Source organism: Grammomys surdaster, unplaced genomic scaffold (assembly GCF_004785775.1).
Source record: "Grammomys surdaster isolate TR1022 unplaced genomic scaffold, NIH_TR_1.0 201, whole genome shotgun sequence".
Lineage (NCBI taxonomy): Eukaryota > Metazoa > Chordata > Mammalia > Rodentia > Muridae > Grammomys > Grammomys surdaster.
In genome coordinates, this window is record NW_021604646.1 from 4,131,724 (window position 1) to 4,144,030 (window position 12,307).

A 12,307-nucleotide genomic window follows, 5' to 3' on the forward strand; every position below is an offset into this window, starting at 1 on the left:
AGAAAGAAAGAAAGAAAGAAAGAAAGAAAGAAAGAAAGAAAGAAAGAGAAAGAGAGAGAAGGAAGGAAGGAAGGAAGGAAGGAAGGAAAGAAAGAAAGAAAGAAAGAAAGAAAGAAAGAAAGAAAGAAAGAAAGAAAAGCTCTCATACTTCAAAATCTCTACAGAAACATATTTGTCCATTCTCAGCTTTTAGAAACTGCCTACATTCCTTGGCTTTTGGCTTACTTGTGTCATTAAAGGCAGCCTCACTTGTGTGCTTCCATTGATGGGTTGTCATTTTTGTTTCTGCTTCATCATCATACTGCTTGCTTCTCTTTTATTTCACTGTCATATTGCCTTCTCTAACTCTGATTCTTTGTCTTGTTCTTATAAAGTATACCGTTTATGATTACATAGGACATATTCTTATATGCCGGAAACATATCCCATATCACCATATACAGACTAAAGTTAGCAAAGCCATAAGATGGTCTTATGACTATAATATATAATTTAAATAATATAATATCCAATTATAAGATATACATATTTGTATAATATACAATATATTTATATGATATATTATATTACATATATTATAATATAGTATGCATATAATTATATATAATATATGTATGTAGATATAAAGATATAGCTATATAGATATAGATATATAGATATATAGATATATGGATATATAGATGATATATAGATATATAGATATGTAGATATAGAGATATAGAGAGATTTAGATAAATATAGATATATATATAGAGATATAGATATGTATTTTTTCTTAGAAAGGCTGATAATTTTTCAGACCAGTCTCCAGAATTGAGTTTCAACAGCATCAAGAAACTATCTAGAATGCCTTATTAAATTGAAGATCTGTTGCCTAGCATTTATCAATAAATATCATTGTTATTCTACCTCATACTTGCATAGAAAGCACATTCACCAAGACTAATTTTGTTGATTATTTTATTTAAACGTTAGGTTGCCAACCATGTAGATGTGAATTGAATTAAAAGGAATGAATACAGTCTTTATGTATAGAACATAAGTCTCCAGCACTAACTGTACCTTGGCTTAGCTTGTTAATATACCTTAGCTTTTCAAAGGCATACTGTGCCTCCCCTTCTAATTTCCCATCTCCTCTTTCGTGCATGTGATGATAGTTTCATCAAGTTCAACTCCTATAAGCATTGTGCATCATTTATTGTGAATTTACATATGGATCTGTTTTAATTGCTTTGCAACTGGCCTATAAATGCAAGAAATAACACGATTAGTAAGGCAGAGGAAAAGCAAGGCTAGAAAAGTAATTTGCAAATACAAATTGTTCTTCTGGCAATTCTAAGTTCTATTGTCTGTCCATCAATTTGAATGGATTAAAATTCTGCGTCATTCAAGCTGTTGGAAGTATTGAGCCTTTTGTCTGACTATAATAGTTATATGGAAATACTTCATTCATACTTGTAGTCACCCCCTCACTAAGCTTTCTTTTCTCTATTTTGATACACAATATAACAAAAAAAATTATATAAACAAATTTACCAAATTTAGAATGAAAACTATTTCTGTTATTTATCAATGAAAATGACATGTTGTCAATATGTTCTTATTACACATGATACATATAATCACTTTTCCAACTCTATTTTTGGTCTAAAGGCTGTGAAATTATCACTGATCTGTCTACAGCCAAACCAAACGCTGAGGCCTACCTTGTGTGATGGTAGAAGTACTTGCCTTGTCACACACAGTATGAAGCAACATCATGATGGTTTCAGTTTCTTATTAAAAAACAACAACAACAGTAACAAAATCATGGTCTTGCTGTGTACATCAGGGTGATCTTGAACTCTCAACCACTCTGCTTCTATTTTCTGAAATATAGGGATTGAAGACATCCACATCCTACTTAAATATGTGCCATTTATAAAACATTTGTGTTATTGAATGTATTTGGAAACCTAATGAGAAAATGAAATTGTGGTCTCAACATTTACAAAAGAAAAAAGAGTAAGCATTTCCTCAACTTACAAATAATGAGAATCGTTGCTGCATATTAAAGTTCTGTCTGTTATATGGGATTTAAATTCTTTTTTTATTGGTTATCTTGTTTATTCACATTTTAAATGTTATCTTCCCTCCCTGTTCCCCCCACCTAAATCCTTTACTCTACCCATCCCCTTTCCCCCAAGAGGTTGCTCCCCCACCCAACTACCAACTCCCACCCCACTGCCCTATCATTCCTCTATGCTGGACATCAAGTCTTCACAGGTCCCAGGGCTTCCCCTCCCATTAATACCAGACAAGGACATCCTCAGCCAAATACACAGCTGGAGTCATGGATCCCTCCATGTGTACTCTTTGGTTGGTGGTTTAGTCACTGGGATCTCTGGCAGGAGGGGGTGAGGGGTCTGGTTGTTTGATATTGTTGTTCTCCCCATGGGGTTGCAAATCCCTTCAGCTCCTTCAGTCCTTCCCCTAACTCCTTTATTGGGATTCCCATGCTCAGTGGGATTTAAATTCTTTACATTAAACATTCCTTAAAGGGAACTTTATGATTGAAGATGTAAAAATGATGATAAGTACTGATTGTAAATACAAGGGGAAGAGGGGTTCAATTTTACGTTGATTTATGTTCTGCTTATTATCAGTCATTAGTGGCAGAATTTTTCCTGCATGCCAGGACAGTGAATAATAATGTTCTACAGAAAGTAATCTCCAAGACAAGAGCCCAATGAAGGAACAGAGAGTTTGCTCAAGAAGCACTTGCACAATGCACCTTGGTTCATTGGTGAATGAAAAGACATCCTCCACTAATCTTGCTGTCATCTTTTTTTCATTTTCAAAGAACTTGTCCCAAAGAAGATTTTTAAGTACTTATTGGAACCCTTTAGTTCTTGTAGATGTTTGTTGGAAATGAAAAAATGTAAAAGAAGAGTATCAAGAACACAGTGTAAGCATTCAGTAAGATGCTAATTTTTCCTTTTTAAATAGAAGGCAGACTCAGACACATGGAAGTTAAGATTTCCATGAGACAGTAGATTCTCAGAGATGACTGGGAAGTTAAAAACGTTTGTTGTTCTTGTGTAAGGTACATGCTCAGTTCCTGGCATATAGTGCCTCAGAATAATTTGTGACTCCAGTTTCAGGGATCTGATGCTCTCCTTTGACCTCCATGGGTACCAGGTATGCACATGATGCACAGGCATACGTACAGGAAAATAATTATGTACATAAAATAAAAGAAATAAATTTAAGAAAATATACTTCTCACAGGAATTGTTCATGGAAGTCTTTACTGGAGATGGAAGACCCAACTACTGAGAAATCAGAAACATCAGCAATAAAAGCAACAGCAGTAGTTAAGGGAAGTGAGTCAATATTGGAATTTAAAGCTAAGAGCAGAGCCAGACAGGAGCAGGATCTCAGTTGGATTCCTAGAGTTTTGGATGCTATCCAGGTTAACTGACTGCCAGGTTATACAAAACCATTTGGAATGCCCTGGAATTATCCATCTCCTATTTCAGGCGTAGATATGTTGCACAATTCTGAGGGCTTGACCAGAGCTGGATACATGCCTTCTTGAATTTAATGTGAGCTTTTAAAATATATTGGGTTGTTGTCACTAATGAATTATGTGAACAAGTTTCTTACACATAATTTAATTCAGTTTTTTACTCCTAGAGGTAATTCAAAGAAAAAGAATAATTGTAAGAATTTTAGAAGAAACCCGTCCTCGACACATGAATAGCTTTGAGTCATCAGTTTTACACATTATTCAATGTCAACGTGTCACCTCTTAGTTTATATACCCTTGCAAATTTTTTCTTTTGCCAGATTGGATCAGATTCAGAATTTCATTCACTGACCATTTCATATTGCTGTGAGATGCAAATGTAGAATTAATTCTTCATTAAAATTTGTTTGCTTGACACTGTAATTATAATTCTAAAAGGAAACAATCAGGTTTGTTTCCAAAATGTAATCCCTTCATCTCTTTAAATTATAATTTCTGTCTGCCCCACATATGCACTGAATGGTTGTTGAATTCAGACTTATTCACCAATCCACCTTATGAACTGATGAAAAAATTACTCTTGATCATTAAGCTATATTCATTTTATCCTAGAATACTAAAAATATAACCTTATAAATGATACTGGAATAGGATAAAACTGTGCAAATTTACAGCTGTAGCTACCTTGTCTCTTCACTATCACACTTAGTGGGTGACATACAAAAGCCACCCAAATGCTGGCAGGAATGAATCAAACAGAACTGTTTTAAATGCAATAATTGGTGATAATAGAAATCAAACTACTGATAGCAGTTTTGCTGATGTGTATTAATGGTGTTTCTCAGTGTACAAAAGCAATATAGTAATAAAAACAGTTTAAAAGGCCCTAATCATATACGTACTTCGGTTTAAAGCCCTCTGAATTTCTAAGAGAATACATTTGTTTTGGTAATTGTACGTGGGAATTTTCTTGTAGACCCTTGGAGACTGTTCAGTTTAGTTGTGTTAGGTCTGGTGTTGCTGAATCTTCTTTATTTTCTTCACCAAATATTTCTCCCCTTTTTGTGTTATACGTATTGGAAAGGACCAACAGACTCACTGCTTGTATTTTTGGCATATTCTCTTCTTATCATAATGACCCTAAGGAATACCGATTATACATTAAACTCATTTGACCCTTAAAAGGTCAGATTCACTGCAATTGAAATAACAGTAACATGGAAACTAGAACACAAAAATGGTTACGTGAATTGTTATGATCACACAAATGAATATATGTGAAGATAATTTTAAAACTTTCATATCTAGTTCTTTTTCTAGTAAAAATGCTTATTGGCTCTTATCACTTGAGTCTTTTCTGGTTTTATTCAAGAACAGGATTTGTATAGTTTTCTTTTGTTACATAACAAACTTGTTAACATTTATTATTATGCTATATTACACACATAAAACATGTGCTTTCTAGAAATTATGGTTTCATGACATTAAAACCATAAAGTTAGATATAATCATAATCTGAAACAATACAATTGTCAAGAGAAGGCTCATGGTGATGCTTGTTATCAAAATTTAGATTTATATTAGAGACAAGTTATCATCATTGAAATGGTGTTTTGGCTAGGAGTAAAATACAATTAAAATAGGGATAATTTAATTTATCCTTCAACATTAGTCAATGTCATATTATCATCCAAAGTACTTATACCCTAATTAGTCATTTCTCCTAGTGTATTTTGTCAAACATAGAGTGAAACTTTCAGAGAAACTCATTGGGAAGGCCAAGAATTGGTTGCTTCAAACCAGGACATTTCTATTGAGGAAAATTATCATTCATTCTATCATGTAAAGTGTCAATATATTAAACTTTCATCCTACATAAGCATGTGAAAAAATTCGTGGAACCAGAAACGTTCCTGACTTAGCATCTACTAACTCACAGCAAATTAAAGAACAAGCACTAGTGATGTGTGAGCACTTATTGGCACTGAGATAGCTCAGTCAGTTCCTGCAAAGAAACTTTGCTTTACCCCTGTGTTTTCAGAGTCAGATGTGGTATATTTCTAGGTGCTACCTCTTTTTTTTTCTGATACAACAATTTTGATTCATATCATAATAAATTTTATATATGATTTGTGAAATTATCCAACATGTATGGAAAACACATCTTTAAATAATGAGCTGCAACAATTCTATGCATTCTGTCGATTTCTGTTTCTCTATGTGGTTATCATCTACCTTTCTACCACTCTATCTCTATTTATCTATCTATCTTCTATCTATCTATCTATCTATCTATCTATCTATCTATCTATCTACCTATCTCTTCCTTTATGTATTCCTATATTTCTTTCTCTCTTTCTGTGAGTATTTTTGTTTGTATTTCTGTGTTTCTCTCTTATTTCCTACCTCTGTCTGTCCCTGCTTAAGGAATCTCTCAATTACAGAAACATATAATGTAGACTGGATTTCTGATATCTGTATAGGTGTTCTCCAGCTTACTAATGCTCAATCACTACAGTGGACTTTATTCAGGTTTGCATTTACCTGTTTTTCCTCTCTTGTGTGCGACAATTAACTTTTCATAAGCAAAATTCTAGTGATGCTAAGACTTGAATTTAGGGTTATCCTACTATAGATGGTTAAATTAGAGACATCTCTTATACAGTGAACGTGTATACCACAAGAAAAATAAAATCTGCTAACTCTGTTAGTTTTAAATTATCCAATTTTGATAGACACTTTATTGTGTACTGTCTTTAGGTTATATATAGGGAAACTCACTTGGTACAAGCATTCTTTCCGGTAAGGGATGCAGTTCTATGCAAAATACTATAAACTGTTTAGAAATACTTCAAATATTAGTTCCTTCATGGTCATTATATGACTTTCTCAGTTCCAGGATCTTATGACATATGTACTGAATTGTGTAGAAACTCAACAAGACTTCCTGTTTTGTTTTTGTTTTTTGTTTTTTTGTCTGTTTGTTTGTTTGTTTTTTGTGTTTGTTTGTTTGTTTGTTTGTTTTTTTGAGGCAGGGTTTCTCTGTGTAGCCCTGGCTGTCCTGGAACTCATTCTGTAGCTCTGTAGACCAGGCTGGGCTCGAACTCAGAAATCCACCTGCCTCTGCCTCCCAAGTGCTGGGATTAAAGATGTGCGCCACCACTGCCCAGCTTGGTTTTGTTTTTCTTGGCTGCAAAACTTTTCTATTTTCTATGAAATTCATAATATCCATTAATTTTCTGAACTCTATCGCAATTGTTACTGCAATAAAAAGGCATTTGATACTGTATAGAACCCCAAGAGTCTGACTGTAATTTTATATTATATTACATTATATCTGCTCTGAAAACATTAAAACAGCAGTTATTGAACTGTGTCATCTAATTGTCATATTGTTTGCCTAAAAGCCCCCAAAGCAAGAACAAGCATTTTTACAGTATCTAGAATCATGCAAAATGTCTAATGCATGGGATATTAAATATTTAGTGTTTGAACGTGAATCCTCTTGTAGAAACACAAATGGATGGATATTCGGATATTTATATTCATGGAGGAAGAAACATTTCCAAGGGAAAGGCTGTTGATTTGTAACTAACATATTATATTTTAAAGAACGATGACAAATGACACACTTGTTGACTGCTAGGTGAGACACAGGCAGAGAAGTTCAAGCTACAGTTTACTTATTTATTCATTTTTATTTATTTCCCTTGCAGGGTAACACCTGTGAACTCTTCACGCTAATTAGTGTCACCTGGTGGTGACTTCTTAAGGAGAGCCTGTGAATTAAATCCTTGATTGCATGACTGTTCTGAATCTTTTTCTTTCTTATTTTTTTTCAAGCACTCTTGTTTCCTTTGTAAATAATCCGTGATTTATCTTTGGCAGAGGGAGTGGATGGGCATTTTCTTTTTCTCATTTAAAGAACTTGACAATCTGCTTTATGTTATTTCTTTGAATCGGCACAGAGCACACGATCAGTGAAAATCATTTGGCAAAGCACGATGGTGGCCATGGAACAGCAAGAAAGGTTTCAAGGTGAAGAGAGGCAAACATGGGCTTGTAAGCCTGGGTGCTCTTCACTCCTCTGCCCTTCACCCTCTCTGAAGCTCCTTCACTGCACCCTGCCCTCCCACTCCCCCCACACACACACCAACTCTCACTGGCTCATGGCTTATCTCGCATACCCATGTGTTTTGGACATGAGGTGAGGAGGTGGAGGAGAGGGCTTGAGATGTAATAGTAGACTGGGGAGTGCAGGGGAACTGCAGAGCAAGAAAATAGATGAGAGCAGCAGGAGGCAGTGGGAAGGCCTGCTGAGAGCAGAGACAGGCAGCATTTATATCTCAACCTTATGTCTCCTGGGCCACTTTTGGCTCTGTCTTCTTCCTTGCCCATGCTGGTGTTTCCTCTAGCTGGAATGTCCTTGTCACTTGAATGTTCCTATTGCCCTCAAGACCCACCTTAAAAATTACCTGACTCTCATGTGAATCAGTCAGTGTTGTGTTCCACTGTGTTTTGACATCAGTGTTGATACATATGTTTATAGAAATTGTTTATATCAAAATAGATGTGAAGGATTAAAGTGAGTGATTTGAGTTCATTTACATATATACTCTAGGAAAGTGCATGGCTAAGGACAGATATTGAAGAAATATTTATTGAATGAATGAATGAACAAATCTTATTTAAGTCCGAATTCTTTACTCTTTCCCATAATATATGGACTCAAAATCATTCATATGGTTAGATGGGTGACTAAAGTATTATATATTTCATGTGTTTAATGTTTTTTTTTTCTGTTTCTCTTATAAATAACCTCTGTACTGAAGGTTTCACAAGCCACCCCTGGAATTGATCCACACATGCAGTGATTTAAATTGGTACTCTCTACTGAGGATGTTGATAATTCCATTACCTCCAATCCATCAGAAATACTGCTGCCAGCCATAGGACACCTCCCTTCAAGTACTTGTTTTGAGAAAATCAGAGAGACTCCACAACAGTATAGGCTTTTGCTTTTGTCCTTGGTTTCCTTCCAAAACTTGAAAACAAGACTCTTTTGCTGAACCTACCACTCCCTCCAGACACAGTACATGGAGGAATTGAGCTGAAATTTAGCAAAAATTCTCCATCTCTAGATCCAGCTCTGGTAGTGTTAGAAGATGCTAAGCAAGCTTCCAAGAGAGAAAAACATTAGACTTACCCAGCTGGGAAGCCTAAGAGCACACTGGTTGGACTTAAGGTCCACTCAATATTAAATAATTTATGACTAGTTCTATAATCACAGTTTTATATAGATAATATGTTATTAAAAGCAAAGAAGAAATAGTGGAGGGATAAAATATAAATAAGAAGAAAAATATATAGGCTGGAGGTGTAAGCAGTGGTACAAGGAACAGTATAGATGAAAAAATGTATACAAGATTTCATAGGTACAGAAATGATGAGATTCTTTTCAAGTGAGACAAGAGTTAAAACACCGTAGCATAAAAATTAGCGTAAAAACTATAGGTAGTATTTAAAATAGAAATACAGATTGAAAAGGTAAATTACTACAATGTAAAATATAGAAACAGGAAATAACATGAAGTGACTGTCCTGGAGCATTTTATTCTCTTCAGGATGCTCTGCTTTCTCCTGAAGGTTGTCAGTCTCCACAGCTAGGAAGAAGAAGAAATGATGTCTAAACCACTCAAGTCAGAGTGCCCATCTGCATGAGGAAATGTGGTCTGAGTGCAGATTATCTTCTGCTATAATTCTGGACTGGAGAACAGCCCCACTCTCTTACCCATTTCCCCAGAAAGTTACAATCTTTGCTCAAGAGCATTTAGGATATCACTTTCTCTACACAAGATTCTTCCTTTTTGTGGCTCAGATTCTGAAGGGTTGTGGGAAGCAAGTGTACATGAGTATCTTTTTGTGCTAGGTTGAAACAGTGCCTTTGTGTAGTTGGCTTCTGGCAATGGTAGAAGGTGGGAGGTTTTTATACTCTGTGTGTCTGTGTGTCTGTCTATCTGTGTTTCTGTCTATCTGTCTTGGGCTCAGATTCCCAGGACATACTTCTGCTTCTTCTACTTCTTGCTCAGGTCCAAACTTTATGTTTTCTTTTCAGCTGCATAATCCTGTCTCTGAAACACCCAGTGTAGAACCAAGAAGCAGTTGTCTGTCAGATATTGTGCCTAATGAGTTTTGTCTAACTCTGGTGGCCAGGTTGGGTTCAGTAACAGTTGCCACCATACTTTGGCAGTTCACTAGTACATATCCCAAGTGCTGATAAACCATTAGTTAGTTCAGCTTCCTATATTGGCCCAACAGCCTCCTTCATTCTTTTTACTCTATTCAAACACAGCATCTAATCTCTCATCTTCCCGAAAGGCCTCAACGTTCGAGAACATGCTTCTGTGTATGGTTTTCCTGACCCACATCTCAAAATGAACACTCTAGAAATTGCAGGTTTTACAATTTCTAAAACCTCACTGTCATAGTTTGATGAGCAGTTTACCTGTTCCATGACATGTGCCATTGTGCCATTGACTTCTGTGGATTTTTGAATATTTTCCGCAGTGTTTCTTTTTTTAATTCTTTTACTTAGATACTAGGCACAAAAATAAATCCATTGAACCTCATTTCTAATTTACAAATGTCAGAATATAATAAATACTGTTTTGCCTTTTAAACTATGAAAGTTAAATCATTTTTATTATTTGCATGAAGGACATTAGCTGCTTCTTAATATATCTCTTTTTGAAGAAGTTATTGTTCAAATAGTGTAATTCTGCTTCTGCATGTCATGGTAAAGTGTGTGCTCATTAAGCAGAGGGCATGGGCATGACCCTCACACGTCCACTTCCTCAGCATGCTTCTCAGATGTCTGTTTCATAGGTTAGAGATTTCTATTGATCAAACAGCATAAGTCCCTAAATATATTCTTGTCTCCTTTCCTATCGCCTACCCTCACAAAGTATGCATGAAACCAGGAGATGGTTCCTCCTTTTTTCAAATATTTTAAAACCCACGTGATGGTTCAGGAAAGATCAAGAGGGAAAGAAAGAGGTAGAGAGAGACATGGAGTTTTGAGGACAGGAGGTGTAGAATGGATAAACTACAAAATTGGATTTGTCCTGCAGCTTCCTCATCCCAACCCAGTGCTCAGCTTCCCAACTACAAGATCGGAAGCATCCACATAAAAAAAAATAGTATGTCACAAAAGAACTATCAAAATATATGAATACTAAAATGATGCAGTGTATGCTGGTTCAGATGTGATTATGCAAGTAAACCAATCAGCGAAAGCAGCTGTTTGGGGAATGCATTTCATTGACTTTAGATTAGCAAAGATGTGAAAAGGTATTCACTGGCTGTGTCATTGCGCCTGTCTATTTCTTCCCTGAAAGACTGCTCTGTGAGACACTGTTATGATTCAAATGTCATTCACACAAGAGTAGCAAGAACAAAGCAGGATTTCCAATAGAAGAAGATCTAATTAAGAGAATAATATTTGCTTATTGTCAGCACCTAATTAGTTTCCCCTGTATTCATGTTTATAGAGGTGGCTCTGTTATAATTACAGTTCAACAAGGAGCAGTTGTGTAATGTGTCCCAGTGCAGAAAATGCAGCTAAGAGGCGGAGGTCTTCCCCTTTCCCTCTTCGTACAAACCAACACACTCGCACAATAGAGATATCAGATGGCTACATTTCACTCTTTTCTTCACAGTGTTAGGTTCAAACTAATAAGCTTAGTGAAGGGAAGAAAAATGTGTTACTATTTTACCATTCAATGCATCTGACTTCAGTGTATTATGAGCTGGTAAATTGGAGGTGGGGTAGTAGAAGTTTATGGTCTTTTGCTCTTCAATTTTAAAATTGGCATTTCTTGTCTTTTCACTTTCGAGAATCTGATCCCTGCAAAGGATAATAGGAAAACTCAGAGGACAGTCATGGACCATAAATGTATGCAAAATAGTGAAACTATAATTGTGTTCTATGCTAATGGGGGAGATACCCTGGCATTGAACAAAATCCAGTAATGTTCTCTGCTTACATCTCAAAGGAGAATATTGACCAAGCCAAGTCACGAGCGCCTTTGAGAAAAGCTGCTATCTTCAATTAGAGATGCAGAGGAGCCTCACTGAGGGTCTCTTCATATTCTCAATTCATCTTAACCACATGCCTTTAGTATCCTAACTGAAAACCGTTTCCCACTGCAACAGCAGAGGAAAACACTGGGTGCCTTTATGCAATGTGACATTTCTATGACTAAATCAAGTAGGAGTAGTTAATCTATGAGGATGCTGTTACTTAGATCATTTTATTTCTTTCCTTAGTAATCATCCCATGATGATACAGGTACCAGGCTGATCTGAAACTTCAGGCTCTTTCATTTTGTTTCCAACCAAAATATAGAGAAGAGATAACAAAAATATCTTTGCTCAAAATTTAGTCACAAAGTGGCATGCATCACGTAAGTTTCATTTCCGTAGATGCTAACGCACAAACCACTTTAGAGAGCCATGGCTCCTGGCTGGGTAGCCTTCTCCTGCTGTCAATTCCAAATCATTGAGAAAATAAACTGCTAGAACACTAAGCATCCTTTGCACATCATTTCGGGTAGCCTGCTGCTTGCTTTAGGCCATGTCATTTGGCAAGCTCAAACTCAACATTTAAGCATTACTTCTCTTTACACTTATCTATGGCCTTCTAAGACAACAAATTGCCTCTTCTTCCAGTTGAAATGCCTGTTAATCTTTCAAGAAAAAAAAGAATATATATATATATATATATATATATATATA

General features: G+C 35.7%; 1 long non-coding RNA gene across 1 annotated transcript in view; it reads right to left on the reverse strand.

The window, feature by feature from the left end:
- LOC114623760 overlaps nt 1–12,307 on the reverse strand; it is a 262,768-nt gene that overhangs the window by 35,778 nt on the left and 214,683 nt on the right. Inside the window, exon 4 of the long non-coding RNA XR_003711818.1 lies at nt 11,287–11,417. This is a non-coding gene — a long non-coding RNA (uncharacterized LOC114623760). The remainder of the gene's footprint in view (nt 1–11,286; nt 11,418–12,307) is intronic.